The sequence below is a fragment of the Furipterus horrens genome, unplaced genomic scaffold (genome assembly GCF_987537825.1).
Source record: "Furipterus horrens unplaced genomic scaffold, mFurHor1.1.pri manual_scaffold_8, whole genome shotgun sequence".
NCBI classification, from domain to species: Eukaryota; Metazoa; Chordata; class Mammalia; order Chiroptera; family Furipteridae; genus Furipterus; species Furipterus horrens.
Window position 1 is genome coordinate 1,886,015 of NW_028327178.1, and position 17,923 is coordinate 1,903,937.

Sequence of the window (17,923 nt, forward strand, 5' to 3'; positions counted from 1 at the left end):
ATCCAAGGCCAGTGTCACTACTAGAACAGATGCCCTGCTGGGCACAGGTCGCACCAGCCCAGTGACCAGGGTGGTGTGGGACAGCCCGCGGTGCTCCCTCCCTCCAGGTCAGCAAGCCAGTGAGTGACAAGGACACACAGACGGGTGCTCCCAGGAGCCCATTGTCCTGTTGCAAGTCAACAACACGTGCACCCGAACGGTGACAACCCACGGGCACAGTCGTGACGCAAGGCAGTGTTAGACGGTACAGGCTGTGTTTGATGGGTTACAGGCGCCCATGGGTGGGTGGCGGAGGGATGGATGGATGATCAATGGGTGGATGGATGGATGGATGGTGGACGGACGGATGGATGGATGGATGGATGGTGGACGGACGGATGGATGGATGGATGGATGGTGGGTGGATGGATGGATGGACGGATGGATGGATGGTGGATGGATGTATGGAGGGTGGGTGGATGGGTGGATGGACGGATGGGTGGATGGACGGATGGATGGATGGACGGATGGATGGATGGATGGATGATCAATGGGTGGATGGAGGGATGGATGGAGGGTGGGTGGATGGGTGGACGGGTGGGTGGGTCGATGGGTGGAGGGACGGACAGACAGACCGACAGGCAGGCAGACCAGTGGATGGGTGACACCAGCACTTGCGGAGCACTTGCTGCACCTTTGCGCTGGCTGCGCACCTGTCCCGGCAGTCCCGGCGAACGCGTGTGGGCGCCCTCCTGTCACCGTGGACAGCACAGTAAGGCAGGAGGGTGACAGAGTGACAGGAGCAACGTCACGTTCCAGGCACACGAGGCAGCAACGGTGCCTGGGAGGACCGGGCGGCCGAGGGTCTGCAGGCACACAGATTGAGCGTGGACGTGTCATGCTAACAGTCGGCTGAGTGTCCTCTGTAGCCCAGGCATTTGTGGCTTGTCCTTCAGACAAAGCACCTCTCAGTGTGCAGAACCCCATTCTGGGAGGCAGGTACGAACCCCCCTCCCATTTTGCAGATGAGGAAACTGAGGCTTTGAACGGTTACAGAACTGGCCTCCTGTGCTATAGCCAGTAACCGGCGGAGCGGGAATTCAGCCCGACATCAGGGCCCACACACAACCCTGAGGCGGAGTGGCCTCTCAGGTCAGCGGTCGTGGGGGCGGTGTCAGGAGACCCCGTGAGACCAGAAGTGCAGCCAGTGCTGGATTGGGGCACTCACTCCTTCTTGGTTCCGCCCTAGTTTCTCTGGCAGCCTGTCCTCTTGGCCTCCTGCCCACAGTAACCTGGACCGGAACCACCACACATGTGTGTCCTTCATGGGTGTCCCCGATTCTTCCTCACCTCCTGCCTTTCTTTTTCCCTGTTTCGGCAAACTGTGACATAGTCAAGGTTGACCTTCCGTTGAAGCTGTGGTCAGTTAAAAAATGTAAGTCTAAAAAAAAAGGATTATATTAGGTGCCCTCCAAATAAATGCATGTGTTTTCCTAATACCCGAGAACCAATCTAGAAGAAACACACAGAGTTCCTTTATTTTTAGAGGGTGCCCACAGACACACTGATGTCATATTTATAAAAACAAACCATCTTGTGTCTTTGGGATCAGCGAGGAGTGTCCCATGTCCCAGAACCCCTTCTACAACCCCCACACCGAGTGCCACAGGGTCCCCTAGAACCATGTCCCAGAACCCCTTCTACTACCGCCACACCGAGTGCCACAGGGTCCCCTAGAACCATGTCCCAGAACCCCTTCTACTACCCCCGCACCGAGTGCCACAGGGTCCCCTAGAGTCCCCACTGGGCTGTGCGCACCCCTGGGTATTGACAGCGAGCACAGAAGATCAGAATATTTTGTGAACTTGGTCAACCCGAGGCCATGGGGACGGCAATGTCCCCACAGCGTTGGAGTGGGACAGTGTGAGCTGGGTTTGCAAACATCCCTGCCACCCTTGAAAACCGTCCTAGCTGACCTGGGCGAGGACCACCACATTCCCAGCCACAGACACGCCCTCTGCACCTTCCCGGTGAAGACGCCACCCACTGAAATCGCCCATAAACAGAGTAAGGGTAGAACCCAGTAAGAACATAAACCGGAACGGCGGGAAAAGAAAGTCATAGCTGAGAGGGAACTCATCGCTTTGCTGTGTTTAATTCATTTTGCTGTTCGTTTTGGTTGTTCTTGAAACACGCTACACAGAGAAACCGCCGCTAACATGGGGCTGGGGGTGGATGTCTGTAATTCTGAGATTTCAGAAAACCCACGTCTGTCACCCCATTCAAATGATGGAGAAAGCGGGGCCCACGAAGCAAGCCGTTCTCCGTGACTTCTCGTGCCTGTGTGCGTAATTCTAAATCAAACGTGTTTATATTATCAAGTTCAAGTTTCTGAGTCTCCGCGCTAATGACCTCATTCATCCCTGGCACGCGCGCGCGGCTCGCTGATGGAACATCGACAGGCAGACAGAGAGATCGGCAGTGGAACGAGCACCCAGAGCCGACGCCAGGCTCCCCTGTGCGGTCACGACGGCGGGAGGCGATGGCTCCAAAGAGACGCGCGGACGCAGCCTCAGAGAGCCGGTAGGGTGTCCCCCCGCTGGGATTCGACCCCTGGCCCTGCCCCTCGGCGGCTCAGTGACCTTGAGCAAGTCCGCTGGGATGGGGGACGGGTGTCGCTCAGCCGCCGGCGCTGTCCCCAATCTGTAATTAACACTCTCCCCTCCCTGCAGGCCAGCCCCCCGAGAGTGATGAACGCTGTGTACGTGACACCGTGTGGCATCGTGTACTGAGGTATCTGCCTCGTTAGACAACGGTGCGTTCTTTATGGATAAAATTAACACTGGGCTCCCCAGGCGACAGCGTGCCTCAGGTTACGGTTTTCACCTCTGACCCGCGCGAACGTTGCCCAAGTTCAGAGTTGTAATGAGTTTCCTACCCTGCGTCGGCGCGTGTCAGCTGCGTGGCCGTGTGCTGAGCTCGCCACGGGAGGTATGAAATGGGACGGCCTTTCAGGAAAGCCCAGGCCGGCCCGCCTTTCCCTCAGTTATCAGTTTGGAGAAGGAGGCTGAGCGCGGGTGCATCTCCGTTCGGAGGTTTCTGAACGGCGAGCGTCAGTCCTCCTGGGTAAACTTCCCGTCCTGGTGCAGTGCTTTATTATTTTTTTTCTTACTTTACCTCAGATCTTTAAAATTGTACAACAGCTAGGAAGTCAGGCTGTTTTCTCCCCGGTGCTTCATGGGATGAGACTGCTTTATTATTGCGCAAAAGCAAAAATAATCATCATGAAAAGCTTTCACTTCTGGACCGCACAAATTAGCTCCAATTTTCCTCATTATTTTCTTCTGCTGGAGAGAAGGAGGTAGCCTGCGGCAAAATACGCATCAGCACAAAACAAACAGAAAGCAGCGCAAACCACTGAAGTATTTACCTTTTTTATTTCAAGAAAGAAGACATTTTAATCCTATTAATGGTAAATTATATTAACCGTGGTGGAAGTAGACATGAAAGAAATATTTGAACCGTGCAGTTAATTATGATACCAAGTGACACGTAATATTTATGCCCCTCTGGTGCAGCCTGAACAGTGTCTCTGCCACTAACTGTGACTCCCACTCTGACTGACTTCCCGAGACCCCCACCCAGACAGACCCACAGCACGTCTGCCCACGGGCTCCGTCCTAGAGATAATTCACGGCACGGGAAACGGCCATTGTTCACCCCACCGCAGCTCTGATCTCACACGGAGGTAAAGGACCCTCTACCCCCAGCCACTTAATTCTCCACTTCAGCATATTTATGAGCCGTCTGTACGGGCGCAGCAAGGCGGGGCGTGAGCAAACAAATTTCTGTCCAGAGCAGCCGTGCCTGCTCAGGGCTGCTGGGCTTTTTGCAGCTCTAAGACATTCAAGAAAGCACCAGCCCCCTCCCCACTAAATTAGGTGTTCTAGGCACGAGGATGTGCTTCTGTGTGATCGTAATAAACCACAAAACGCTGGTTAAGGTCAGTAAATCGTGTTCCCGTTCGATGATGGCACCGTGACGTAGCCCAGCGTGGCAGAGACAGATGGCGTAGCTCCTCTGGCCTGGCTCTCCTGTCACGTGGTCCAGAGCCAGGGGAGGGTCTCTCTGTGTCCACGCAGACTCTCAAGCAGCGCGACACAGCTCCTCCCTCGCACGCACGGAAGGCCGTGGCTGGAAAACCACAGCTGTTTCCCCCACGGTACTTAATCACAGCTGCGGACGTCCAGCTGTGCCCATCAGAGTCCCAGTGTTCACCGTTATTTCCAGCAGCGGTGACATGTTTTACTCGAACTACCCCCGTTTTCAGCTCTGTGCCCCACCGAGGCACGTCACTAGCACTTTGATTCCCCGGCTCCCTGGATCTCCCCGAACATGCAGAGATCACGGAGCCAATCGGCCACGCAAGTGTGCCTTTGACCATGAGATAGTCTCGCTTAATAGATGGGAGCTTAAGATGAGGAGCCAGTATAATCTATGAATAGAGTTTTCTGTTCATCTGCTACTTTTTTAGATTTCCATTAGATTAAGATGAATTTTTATATCATAACATAAATAATGTCACAAATATCTGTGATTTGAAATAACAAGAGCCATCAAGCTTATTGAACACCTGCTATCTATGAAGGCTTTTGTATACCTTCCGTTTATCCACACGATAAGCGTGCAAAGTCAGCGTTAGTGCTTCCTTTGGCCAAGGCAGAAACTGAGGCTCAGAGAGGTCAAGTCTCCCATTGAAAACCCAGAGCCACTACACTGAAGAACCATAAAGCAAACGCAAGGAGTCTTTGCTCCTTACCACTGTCTCTTTCTCATTTATAATTTAATCATTTGGAACTATGAAATTTCTACAAAAATATTAACAATCGAGGGAAAGCATTTAAGTCTGAATTCAATATCCATTATGAGGTAGAGAAATAATTCAACCAGACTTCATTTAGCTACAAAACACTCAGGACATTTCATCCAATTGTCAAATTATAATCAGATACAATTTTTTGCTGCAGCGCAATTTACATTTTCTGAAATGCATAGATCTTCCGTGTGCACTTTGATAAGTTCTGACAAACGCATATGTCTCCGTAACCCAAGGCCCCGTCAAGACAAAAGCATTTCCATCACACCAGACACCCCGCCATGCCTGTTTCCCGTCCGTCCCTGCCATCCACATGGGCCACCATTGTTCTGCCTTCGGTCAGATGATTTCACTTATCTTGACTTCACGTGAAAACCTATAGGATTGTATTAGTTCTCTATTGCTTCCTTAACAAATTACCCATTTTTTCTCATACTCATTTATTTGGGTTTGCTTAGCTCCGCACATTTTATCACACATGTGTAGGTTTCTGTTTCTACCACCACAGTCAAAGTACAGAACAGCCCACGGCCACGAGGGTCCCGCTGGGGCAGGTGAATAGCCGCACCCTCTCCCCCCGTCCCTCCCTCCGCAGCTAAGCCTGAGGAGAGCACTGGAGGTGGCACTTACGTGGGCAAACAACAAAGACAGCCTTTTGTTATTTATTATTTAAGTCTCTTTAAAAGATAATTGACTATTTAAAACAAAAGCAGTAGTTTAGTCAGGGATTTATAACATGAGTAAAAATAAAATATGTGACAACAGCAGTACGAGGCTGAGAGGAAAGAAATAAAATGATACTTTTACAAGGTTTTTATACCATATGTGTGGTGGTGAAATACCACTTGAAGTAAACTTTTATAAGTTAAAGATGGACCCCATAAGGTCTGCAGCAGCCACGGCAGCACAATGAGGATTAAAACCAACAAGCCAACGAAAGAGATAAAATGAAATAATCAACTGCCCAAGTTCAAAAGCAGGAAAAGACGACAAAGGGGACAAAGGGCGGACGGTCGGCACAACAGGAAACAAGTAGACAGATGACAGATTTAACCTCAACCGTTACAATAATTACATTAAGTATAAATGTTGTTAACCCTCCAGTTAAAGGGCAGGGATTGTCAGACCGGACAGGCAGTGGTGAGCAAAGGCAGTTTCCAGCGGTGAGTATGCAAAGCGCAGGGTTGATAAAGCTCGTGGAATCATATAACCTGCATGTCTTTTTGCACAGAAAAAACTGTAACCCGACTTTTGCCCGCCCCGTACATGTAGACAAAAGCAACTATATTCTGCCATCAAGAAACTCTGTTTAAATATGAAGACACAGATTGGATAGAAGTCTTAAAATCGAGAAAGATACACTGTAAAATTATTCATTTATAAAAGAAACAAAACTCAAGTGGCTATGTTAATATCAAAGTGGTTTTTGGAACAAAGGTTTCTCAGGGATAGTCATGTCATAATAATAAAAGGACCGATTCATCAGAAGGACATAATCTTAAATGTTTCAAATCTAGCAACAGAGCGTCAAACAGCAAACATGTACGGAACTGCGTGGAGTGCTAGACAAACGCACAGAGGCTGGAGACTCCTAACGCCGACCCCATTCACTGGTAGAACAAGCAGACTAAAAGCACAGAGGATAGAAGAGCTGACCAGCACTATCAGCTAAATTTACTGAATTGGTATTGACAATAGCAGAATGCCTATTGTTCTAGCACCCACATTCATTAAGACAGACCGGATTCTAGCCCGTAACACAAACTAAGAGTAAAAGGGAACATCCTCAGACCAACGGAGCACATGGCTTACAAGGCTAGCCAACCTTAGGCCTAATGGCAGAGTGAGCACTTTCCCCTTAAGGTCAGTAGCAGGACAAAGGTACCCACTCTCATCACACCTATTCAATATGCCACTGGACATTTTACTCATAGAACAATGAAAAATAGAAGGCATCCTAATCGCGAAGGAAGACCGAAGACTATCTTCACTTGCAGATGACGGGATAGTCTATAGAGAAGATCCTATAGAATTTTAAAAAGTATTTTTTAAAAGCCTAATAGAACTACTATGTCAGTTTAGCTAGACTGCAAGATACAAAATACATATATAAAAATGAATTGTATTTCTAGGTACTATCAACAGATGTTAGAAATTTAAATTTTAAAGATTCATTTATAGTAACATCAAAAATATGAAGTACTTACGGATAAGTCCCAGATGGGCACACTAAAACCTACAAGATACTGTTGAGAAAAATTAAAGAAGTTATCAATAAAAAAATAAGGAGAGAGATACGCCATGCTAAACAAAATATCAGCAGTCTTTGGTAGAAATTGGCAAATGGTGTCTAGAACTTTTACACTACCTGATTTCAAGAACTATAAATACGTGTGGACCCAAAGACCTCTGTGTGGCCGCCGGATTCACAGCTGAGGGAAACTGGGCGCATCCGTCAGTAGATGAGTGACATACTCCACACAGCGGAACGCTGTTTAGCAAGGAACACACTCCTGACACACAGCATCATGAATGAACCTCGAAGGCATTACACTGAGTGAAAACAAGTCAAACGCAGAGGCTACATGTTACATCATTCTGCTTATGCGACATTCGGGAAACGGTAAAACTGTGGAGACGTGAGTCAGATCGGCGCAGCCAGGGCCTGGGGTGGGGCAGGAGGCTGCCCGCGGGGTGGTGTGAGGACCCGTCTGGGGAGTCCCCGGTTCATCGGAAGCCGTGACACCGCTTTCCATCGCAATCAAGTTGAAGTTCTTAAGTGAAGACTTGGAAGACTGAGTGCCCTCATCCCCCCCGTGGCCAGCACGCGGCCTGCGGTGGCCGTTCCGTGAGCGCATGTGGAGCAGGCGGCCGGTGTCCCTGAAGGACGGCTGCCCCCGTCCCCCTCTGCCCTGTGAACCCCGAGACAGTGAAGCTCAGCGCGCGGTCCCCCCCGCAGAGAGCTCACGCGTTGAGATGACGGGTGGGCAGGCCCGACACACGCCCACCGCAGCGCCGCTCCCTAAGCTGCAGTGCTGCGTGCTTTGCCCGCTCACTTTCTTCTCTTCTTAGTTCGCGTGACTGTCCCACGCCCTGGCCCTTCAGTTCTCCCTCCATGCGTCTGTTCCTCATTTTCGCTCAGGACAGTCACGCTTCTGGCCGCTTAGTTCCGCTTCGCCCCGTCTGCCTTTCTGACGTCTCCCCCGTTTCTTTCCCATGACTTGCCGTAACAAAGGACTGAAACGGGCTTTTTTAATTTGTAACTTCTTGGCAGTTCACTTCTAGTTCTTAAGCTGCAAAGCAAACGAGAACAGAGCGTGTTCCTGCGTTAAAACCCCCACTTCGTTAATCGGGTTCTTCTCAAGGGCTCTTCTCTGTGGTTCTGGGCGGCAGGAGACGCCGTCCGATCCCCGGCACCGCTCTGTGCGGTGGGCAGAGCCGGTCTGAGCGCCAGCACCCCAGGGGCCGGTCCCCGGGTCCAGGGCCCGTCGCTCCGGGAGCTCCTGGCCTTCCCAGCCCGCGCCGTAAGGACCAGCTTCAGGGCGGCAGGGCGGCGCGACACCTGCTGAACATCCCGAGCGAGGCGTGTTCCCGAGCCGCCTCTGCCTCCGCACCAAGCGGCTGAGCTCACCGGTGAGGAAGAGAGCCTCCTGCCCGGCCAGGTCGCCGGGGCCAGTTCCAAGCCCCAGTCCTTGTCCTTCCCCTGGCCCCTCCCTGGCCCCTGCAGCTCTCCGGAGCCAAGGCACTGCCAGGCCAACAGCCCTGCTCGTGCGCCCAATGACTCATCCGGGCAGCCCCCTCACTAGCCCCCTGGACGTTCTCCATCCCCCGCCCCTGCCACATCCACTTGGAGACTCAGGGGGGACAAGGTCTTCCAAACTCTGCCCAGCACGAGCCACCATTCCTGCCTCTCAGGGTGTCCTACAAGCCTGAGTGAGACGCAGTTCCCAACGAGGGACTGGAAAACAGAGGGAAGGCCCTGAAACTCGGTATTGTTAACGGCTTCCGTCGGTTAGAGGAAGGACTTAAGGTCTCTGTACATTGTCAGAGGCTCAAAAATTAGAGAAAGGTTGTAGCATTCTCTCTGGTCACGTCTTATAGGGAAACATCCTTTAGATAAAATGCAATGTCCACTGTGCCTCTCACGCCGGCGCGCACCGTGACCAGGCATGCACCCGGGCAGCCGGGGTCCGTGTTCTAGGGAACGGGACAGGTCGGCAGAGAAAGAGAGCAGGCCAGTGCCCCTGCAGAGCTTCTGTTCTTTAAATGATCATTGGAATCCAGGAAACTAGAAACACGTTTTTATTCAGTGTTTGCCTTTTTATGTTTTGCTCATGGCTTTGCAATTGTTCCTTATTTTTTGACTGATATTGGCACAGTATAGGGAACCCAGTAATGGCAGCGAACACATTTCTGAAGCACATATTTCAAAGGTACAAATTAGAACCAGAACACCTCAGTGCTTCCTCCGCGTGGCCTGGCGGCCACATTCAGCAATTCTGAGACTCGCTGTGGGGACAAGCACCCCCGGAGTCCGAACCCGCAGACGGGCCCCCCACAAGAGCCCACCGATTGCATAACCCAGGCTTTGGAGACAGAGAATCTGGATTCAGCCACCACAGGGGAGAAGTCACTTAAGAGCTCTGTGCTTTGGTTTCCTTGTGGGTAAAAATAATCACTGTAGCAGCCCCACCTGCCTCGCGGGCCAGATGGGAGGGGCATGCAGGTGCTGGGAGCAGCCGGAGCCGGGCCTCAAGGCCCTTCACACGGGAGCTCGCTCTGACGTCATGCTCCGGAGAACGTGTCCCTGACCTGCGTTCAAAGAGCCGTCCGAAGCTATGACCACAAGGGAAAATCATAGGCAAGTTTTTAATTACTTTTCTGCACCTGCATACGGTTTCTATGGCTATATTTATAGACACACATTTGTGACATACACAAAGTAAGGTCAAGTTATAAAGGATGTCTGTGTCGGGTGCTTTCTCTGAGGCTGTGGGGTTTTGGAGGGGTTTTCAATCGGAAGGCTAAGCACCTGCTAGCAGCTATGTTTTTGAATGTACTCAAAAAGTATTCAAAACCTGATCACAGCATTCTGATACCTAGTTGTTAATCACAGAACAATAAATTCCAAGAACATTTTCGAACAGCCAGTACCTGAGCAGTGTGCTCGGGCCTAGGAGCTCTTGGAAGACAATATTTAGGGAGCCTTCAAGGCCCCCTTCCCTCCAGCCCTTCTCCGGGGGAGGGGCTAGACTTCAGCCAGGGGCCAGGAATGGGGAACGCATGTCACCTGCCCTGCTACGGCTCGGAACAGGAATTACTGGACATTTCTTTCCTCTTTACCAATAATTTCGTTTGTTATGTGCTTTTCTCAGCTGGGCAGAAAGAGTCCGCTGCTCTTCTGTTTCCTGCTAATGGCAGTTTGTTGTATTCGGGTTCAGCAGTAATATTCCCGTGTTCCAGGCTCCCAACACTGCCCAGGCACCGTCAATTTCAGAACAATTTCCACTGGATTTTTTAATTTTTATTTTTTCTCCATCTCACTCTCCCGCCCCAAACACATTGGCATCGATTTCCATCAATGCTGCTTTGCATTTGGCAGGCACTCGATGCCTGCGCTTCTCATTGATGAATGGATATATTTATTTAGTCACCAAAGCCTAAAAGGAAGGCAGAATTAGCTGAAAGTGTCTCTTTTACACCACGCAGGAGAGCACACACATGTAAATTCATCTGTGCCATTTTCTAATCTAAATATTGACTCGCTGAAAAAAATCCTTTAAACGTATTGATATCCTTTTTTTCTCTCCCCAACATTCAAATCGTGAGATGAAATGGATCTAGGAGAGTGTAGGTGGTCAGAGATGTTGTTTTTTTTTAAACTGTAAGAATTGGGGACACCTGAGCTATTTAGGGATCATTAAAATCAACCCTTATGAAGGCATCATTGGGCATCTGCCTCAGGTCAACACCGTTCTCTGTTCCAGTTACGTGCACGCAATTGTCATTACGGCCGATCTGAAGAGATGTCTATACGGGGAGAGTGGATTAAAATTCCGTTACGGCTCCCCACTGAGTTCCCTGAATTGACCGTTCTAACGGCCCTCCAGGTCCCCAGCCACGCACAGCCGAGGCAGCGGAGAGCTGGTGGGTCCCGTAGGCTGTGCCGGCGTCGGAGCTGCCTGCCCCGGGCCTCCTGCCGTGCGCCCTGCGATAACCAGCAGCTGTGTAGACACGTCCGTGGGCGATGAGAGGCCGGCCCGTGACAGGCAGCCCCAGATTTCCGTATGGAACCCGCTCTGTGATGTAGGCGTCCTTAATGGCTCAGACAATCCCACCCGCTCCAGGGTCCCCGGGCGAGAGTCCCGTTCTAGCTGTCCAGTTGCATCTGGCCTCCCACCCTTTCTCCTTGCCAGCGTTGGGCCACTGGGTCTGGGTGAGGCTTCTAATCTGTTTATTAGTGGGCTTTTCACGCCCATATTTACCAGGGTTATCACTGGCTGTGCCCCCCACGGCCCCTTCTGGACACTCAAGTCCAAGGGCCCTCACCCTGGCCCTCGCGCTGTTCCCCTGCAGGTTCTCCACGCAGTTCATCTGTCACACTCCCCGGCTTCAGCGGCCCCGCCCCCACTAAGGAGGCACGGAGCTGCGTAGGAGCTACAGCTGCTCTGCTATCTGCAGGGACTCACCCGTCACCTGCTCAAAGCCCTCTGTTGTCAGCAGCTCAAAAGGCCAGACAGCTAGAACGTCTGGATAAACTCCTATCGGCTCACGGTCATCATGGCCTCAAGCCAGCGACAAATCCTCTGTGTTTTCGGGGGAGGTCACAGGATTTCTGGGATTAAGCTCTTCGAACAGCTTAGAAAACTCCTTCACCTTCCCTTTATGTTTCAGAATTGGGGCGGGGGCAGGGAATCTCAGTGCACCGATACCAGAAGAAGAACGTCACTCATGCCCAGAACCGTAACTACTGCAGATCCAGGGTCGTTCACCAATCAATTATTAAACTTCGCGGCCAACATTAGCTCTGAAAAAGTTATGTTCGTGTTGACGGTTTATCTTCTCCACAGACTGGTCAACTGGCCACCATCGGATCAGCAAATACTCCTGCTCAATCGTTTCACTGCGCTACAAGCACCCTGGCACCGCTTTTAAGGTCTGAAGGGCGACATCAGAACGGCCTAAGTGGATGTTTGATCTGTTTCATCTGAAAGAAGCCGTCACCGCCGGCAAAGCCGCTTAAGTGGTCAGTGTTAGGTTTCCCTGGGTCTCACTCAGGGGCTGACGCTCTGACCTGTTTCCTGGGGTCTTAAGAAACGTGTTTCTTTGCCTCAACTGCAGGGAGCAAGTGTGTTCTGTGTCTCTCCTCCACCGTCATTCCATCTGTTGCCTTGCTCATTTCCTTGATTTGATTACACTGTGTTTGCCCTCTCTTTCCTCCTGGGGAACGTTGAGTGAAAACCCCAGGCTGCTGGCCCTCGTGGCTGACCCCCTCGGCCCTTCCCACCGTCCCAGGCAAACTCGCGGTTTCCTCCCCTGGGCCCCAGGCATATGGCCCTTGCATGTCAACGGCTCGTTCTACCAGATGGAGTTCCCACGTCCTGCACCGGGAAGGGCCGGCTACCCCATCACCGATCACAGCCCCCAGAAGCCCAGAGGCACAGCCTTCTCTCCGCTTTGCGGCTGAGCGGAAGGACACACTTTCAGATCTGACGCAAATTCCTTAAAAGGCCACAGACCAAGCCTCCAGTCCTTCGGCGACGGCCCCCACCAGAAAGCCTGGCTCGTCACAGGCAGCGGTCGCCACCCTGCCGCTGGGGGGGCTGGGGCTGGAAGGCTGACCATGCGCAAGTCTGGGACACAAGGCTGCTCGCTTTGCGGCCTCGCCGGCAGATCACGCATCGTCGGGGAGAGTTTATGCCAAATACGTGCTCATCTGGTTCCCCTCCAAAGGCTGAAAATTCAGCAGAGTTTATGACAGCAGTTTCTAACCATCAGCAGCCTGGCCGTGGCCTAAATTAGGGAGCTCGCGCGCTTCCTCTGACTCCGTTTCGCTCTGAGCCCCTTTGGGTGTGCTGTGCGATTGGAAAGTAAACACAATTTCTCAGAAGATGCAATTTATTGGTAATTTTTATCCAATTTAGAATAAACGCTAAATTAAGAATGAACTGACTTATAAGTTCTTCTAAATAAATTCATATTGGGGGGAAAACAAACAAGGAGCCCCTTCGTAGCTGAAGATTGCAAACAGTATTTTTACCTAAATATGTACCCACAGCAGCATCTGCTAAATCAAGGCCAAAAGGGTTGACCTCCCTCATGAGTCCTTGTGAGAAACAGTCAATAAAAATGAATTATTAATAGAGAAATTCTCAACACAATTTTATCCCTTTGCACAGCTTCTCCCTATTTTTAAGCTGCTAATAATGTTCCCAAAATAAACCTCGCATCAGCGCGAGCTAGCACCTTTGTCTGAGGAAAAAAACATCTAAGCACATTGCCTACAAGCAGTTAAAAAAAATCAAAACTCCGGCAAGCTCAGGAAGCGTCTCCGTGGGGAGTCGTTGCAAATGGTAACATAAGTCCCCATGCAAATCCACTCAGTCAGCGACGTCGCCAATGCCCAGAGAAGCAGGCACAGTAAACATGGAGTGTATAGATATAAAGCGGCCTCTGTGTCACGCGGGAGATTTATACGCGCCTCCGTTCCTGGCTTACAGGGGCGGACAATGCAAAGCCTTGAAACAATTCTGTCTGCTTACAGGGTTGGGAGCAGCACAAAGGCAAATACTTTTTGTTTGTGTTGGGGATGGGTAAAAAAACCCGCTTTCCAAACAGCGCCTGTCATTCAGAACACACTGGTGTTCAAAGACGCAGATTCAGGAGAGGAAAGGAGGTACCCGGGGGGCCACCTGCAGTCTCCCCAGAACCTGCGTGAGCGTCAGTGACGTTACATTGCTCCACATTTGGGGTGCCAGTTTCTGGACCTTGCCTCTGAGCTTGGACCGGGGCTGTGGCCATGTCCCCTCTCAGCCATGGGGTGTCACTGCTCTGGTTTTGGTGCCGTGGGTCCCGATCGCCAGCTTTTGGAGCCTGTCCCTTCCATCGGCACCCACGGCCCCAGCACACCAGCCCCGGGGAGCTCATCCCCGCGACGGTGCTAGGCCTCCGCCCTGCAACCTGGCTGTCCTTGGCAGGGTCTCTGTGCCCCCCGGGGGCTTGCTGGCCGCCCTCGGGTCCCTGCTTTGTGGAAGCACGCCGCGCCCCCCGGCCTCCAGGGCAGGGGGTGAAAGCGGAGCAACCCACCAGGCTGGCCTGGCCTCTCGTGAGCATCTATGGAAACTGATAGATGTCACGCCTGACATCTGCCAAGCTGTCATTCAAGCCTGAGGGGACTTGGATTGAGACAGGGCCAGCATTGTCAGAATGGCTCTGGGGTCCCGTCTGTGGAGCGTGCCTCGAGCTCCCAGGTGCAGGGGGGGACAGAAAATCTTGTCTCCTGCAAACACAACTTTGCGTCCCTGGGAAACGCACTCTCTGAGGAGCGAGAGAACGTGTTCCCTTGATTTGTGCCTGAAACATAAGAGTTGGGGCGGGGGCACTTCCCAGCTGTCTACTGCATTGTGCGAACATATACATGCATTTAAATTACTTATATCATTACTTACAGATGTAATTGTGAAATATGTGCCTTTTGCCTAGGACTGCACAGATGGCGCACGCTCAGCTTGAAGCAATATGTCCATTAAAATACCCCGCACTGTTGCTGTTTAGTGCAGCGGCAGCGGCGAGTTCATTACCGCGGGTTCTGCAGCGCCTCTCGCGGGGGGCGGCGGGGCCCCGGCAGTGCTCCGGCGATGGGTGAGGCCCCCTTCCAACCTGGCCGCGCCTCCGCCGCTGCCTCTGGCCACAGGTGGGGGCTTTTACGGTCAAACGCCAGTTGTTCTGCTCAGTGTTTCGCTCCCAAATAGGGAAGTCAATAAACGGCTGATGTTCCCCGAGGACCTGGGGCCGGTTTTGCCTATCTCTCCTCTCCAGATGTGCTGAGACACGTGGTTCCAGATGCCTCACCTCCGTCGGGATCACCTGCTCCCGTCAGGAGCCACTGTGTCACCTAAGGAGTCTGGGTCAGGGCAGGGGCTAAGGGCACATTCATCGGAGAGCGGATCTCTTGTTAGGGTTCAGCAAGGGGAGCTGAGGAGAGGGGAGAAGGGAGAGGCAGCTGGGTGGAGGAGGTGTGTGGGCTGTCCAGGGGCCCACAGACGCCCACAGGGGTTGGTATGTCTGGAACATGTGGAGCGGGGGGCACTGAGCAGTGTTCGCCCTGCATGCAAGGCCCCGGGGGACATGGTCCCTGAAATAGCTGCCCAGGACCTCTGTCCTCGCCTCACAGGGTCCACATGCTAGCAAAGGGGTCCTGACTTCCAAGCAGTGGGCGACTCAAGAGTTTGGGTCTTACCCTGCAGGTTCCTCTGACCGTTCTGTTTCTGGCAACTTCCTTCTTGTGTGTGACTTGCACGGCCATTGTCCTCAGCCGAGCATTCATCCTCGGCCTGGAGAGCTCTGTCCTGCCACCCCGCCAGCTCAGCCCCATCCCGCTCGGCCATCGCCTGTTCACAAGCCCACCTCCCAAACCCTTCACTGAACGGGCTCTTGCCTTCTGTGCCCTGCAGATGTTGAGGACAGCTTGATGCAGCGTTTGTCACAGAGGGCAGGGCCTGCTTCCGTGTGCGGCTGCCTTCCCCGCTGTATCTGAGCCTCAGCGACCCCGGGTCTAACAGGCGTGCACACAGAGTCAGAGCATGTGAGCAGGTAAAGGATGATGTGGGTGCATAATCAGCTGGGAATAAAGGGGGAGCCAGTAGAGGGGGACCCAGAACCATCTCTCTCTGCAGCTCAGGCCTCTCCTTTAGTGGGAAAAGTTCAGGGCCTGAATGTCTTGCCCCTGCAGAGCTATGGTCAGGGTTGACAGCAGAAGGCCCCTGTGGGCTCAGCCAGCGCTCAGGCTCTTACTCAGAGCGTCTGGGTCCCTGTCTGTCAGGCTGGGCACGACAGTGAAGGGGGGACAGTATGGAGGGGGGGAGGGGCCAACAGCACAGGTGGGGTTCCCTGCCCAAAGGGAGATGGGGGGCATGTAAGCTGGGAGAGGGCCCCTTTCTGTGCCTATGACCGTAATAGCTGAAATTAATTTTTCAGAAGCTGGGGAAATTGGCAGAGACATTTGGAAAATGAACAAATTCCAGGTCAAAAGTAAGGAGTATAAAGTAATGATACAGAGACAAGAGCGGTTGAGAACCGGAAGCCGCCCCTGTCCCAGGGGTCAGCGTGCCAGGTCGGGAGAAACCACCTCCGAGAGCGGGAAAAGATAGGGCACGTGGGGGCGTCTCGTGGAAAATCCACGCAACAGGCTGTGACGAGACGGAATTACAGTGATGTCCACATGGTGTGGATGGCTTTATGGGAAACCTCAAAGAGTAAGAAGAACGGATACAGAAACACCACCGAACGAGGCCGCCGGCAGTAAGGACCGCACACCCGCGCCTTCCAGGCCCCCGCCGCGCGCCCCTCCGAGGCTGCGGGTCCCGGAGAGCTGCCCCGTGCCGCCCTCGGAGCGTCCGGCGCTGACCAGGCTCCGTGGACAACCGGCGCGGCATCGCGGTGCAAACACAGTGACTTCCACGGTAAAATCCGGTTCAGTGGTGTTGACCTGGAAGGAAGGTGGGACCCTCCTGACAAATCCGCTGCATCTCGGCAGGTGAAGGAAACTGGAGGGAGCCCGGTGTGCTCAGCTTTGGCAAACTGTAGAGAAGATTCTCCGTGGACGCTTCCGGCGAGAACAAGGCAGCTCCCAGAGGGAGGAAGGAGACTCTGGTGTCAGCAGCGAGAGACCCTGACCTTGGCTAGCCACTCACCTGTGCCCACGGTACCTGCCTGAGGCATGTCTTAAAGGTCCGCTTCATAGAGGTGCGTCACTCGCTCTGACCATGAAAGTCAAGCATGCTGTTGTTAAAAAATAAAGAAAAATTCAAAGGACAGAATTTTAGAATCCCTGACTTTCACCTACTGCACGGACAGACATTACGTCTAACATGTCGCTGCATTTCCTTCTGGTCTTTCCAAGCCCTGACTTTTGACGGTGATGTCAGTACAACTCGGTTGCGATTCTGTCTTTAAAACTTACCGCGTCCCAGGGAATGTCACCCACCACCACCAGCCGTTATTTGAAACTTTCGTGCGCCACATTCCAGCTCGTGGGTCTGTTTTGTTCATTCAGTCAAGCCACAGTTCGTGAGCCCTCGCTGCGTGCCCGGTCCTGATCCGAGGGCAACGCCAGGGGCAAGGACAGAGGGACAGACGGGCAGCAAGCCGGGATAGTGACGCAGACACGGGCGAGCCGGGGCCCGTGGGAACTTGCCCCGCTAGCCATGCAGTTAGCTCCCCTGGCATTTCTGACGCTGCCACCATCCATTGGGGCCGGAGTGGCAGAGGCCGCAGGCTGAGCCTAGACCCAACTTCAGATGCAGGTGGACGAGCCGCTGCACAGGTGGTCAGAGTCCCCCAAGAGTGGTTTGCAGGAGGAAGAGTAAGGAAGGGGTGCTCCTTGTCACATTTCTGGGGGTGAGGCACGTGGGGCTAGGAAGGACAGCCTGTCTGCCTGGCATTCTGAACTTGACCCTGAATCCCGGACGGTGAAAGCTGTGGTCCAAAGAGAAAGGCGTTTTCGGGAGGGCTGCCTGCGGCGGACGCCCCCGTGGCCGCGAGTTGAGTGGGAGCCCACGGGAGGCAGCGGGCTCTGCAGCCTCCCCCGGGGGCTGTGCACCAGCGCCAGCAGGTGGGCACAGAGGTTCCCATGCCTTTGAGCACAGCGAACGCCAGGGCTTTCTGGTCGCCATGGCAATGGTCCTTGTGGCTCTGAGTAGGTGATCTGCAGGGTTCCTGGGGTCTCCTGGGAATAATGGCCGGTGGAAGGTGTTCTGCATGGAGCTGGAGGCTGTGCGACCGCAGACGGAGCCGAGTGCCTCCTGTCGGGGGGCTGATGACTCCCGGGAAACGGGACTGCAGGGTCCC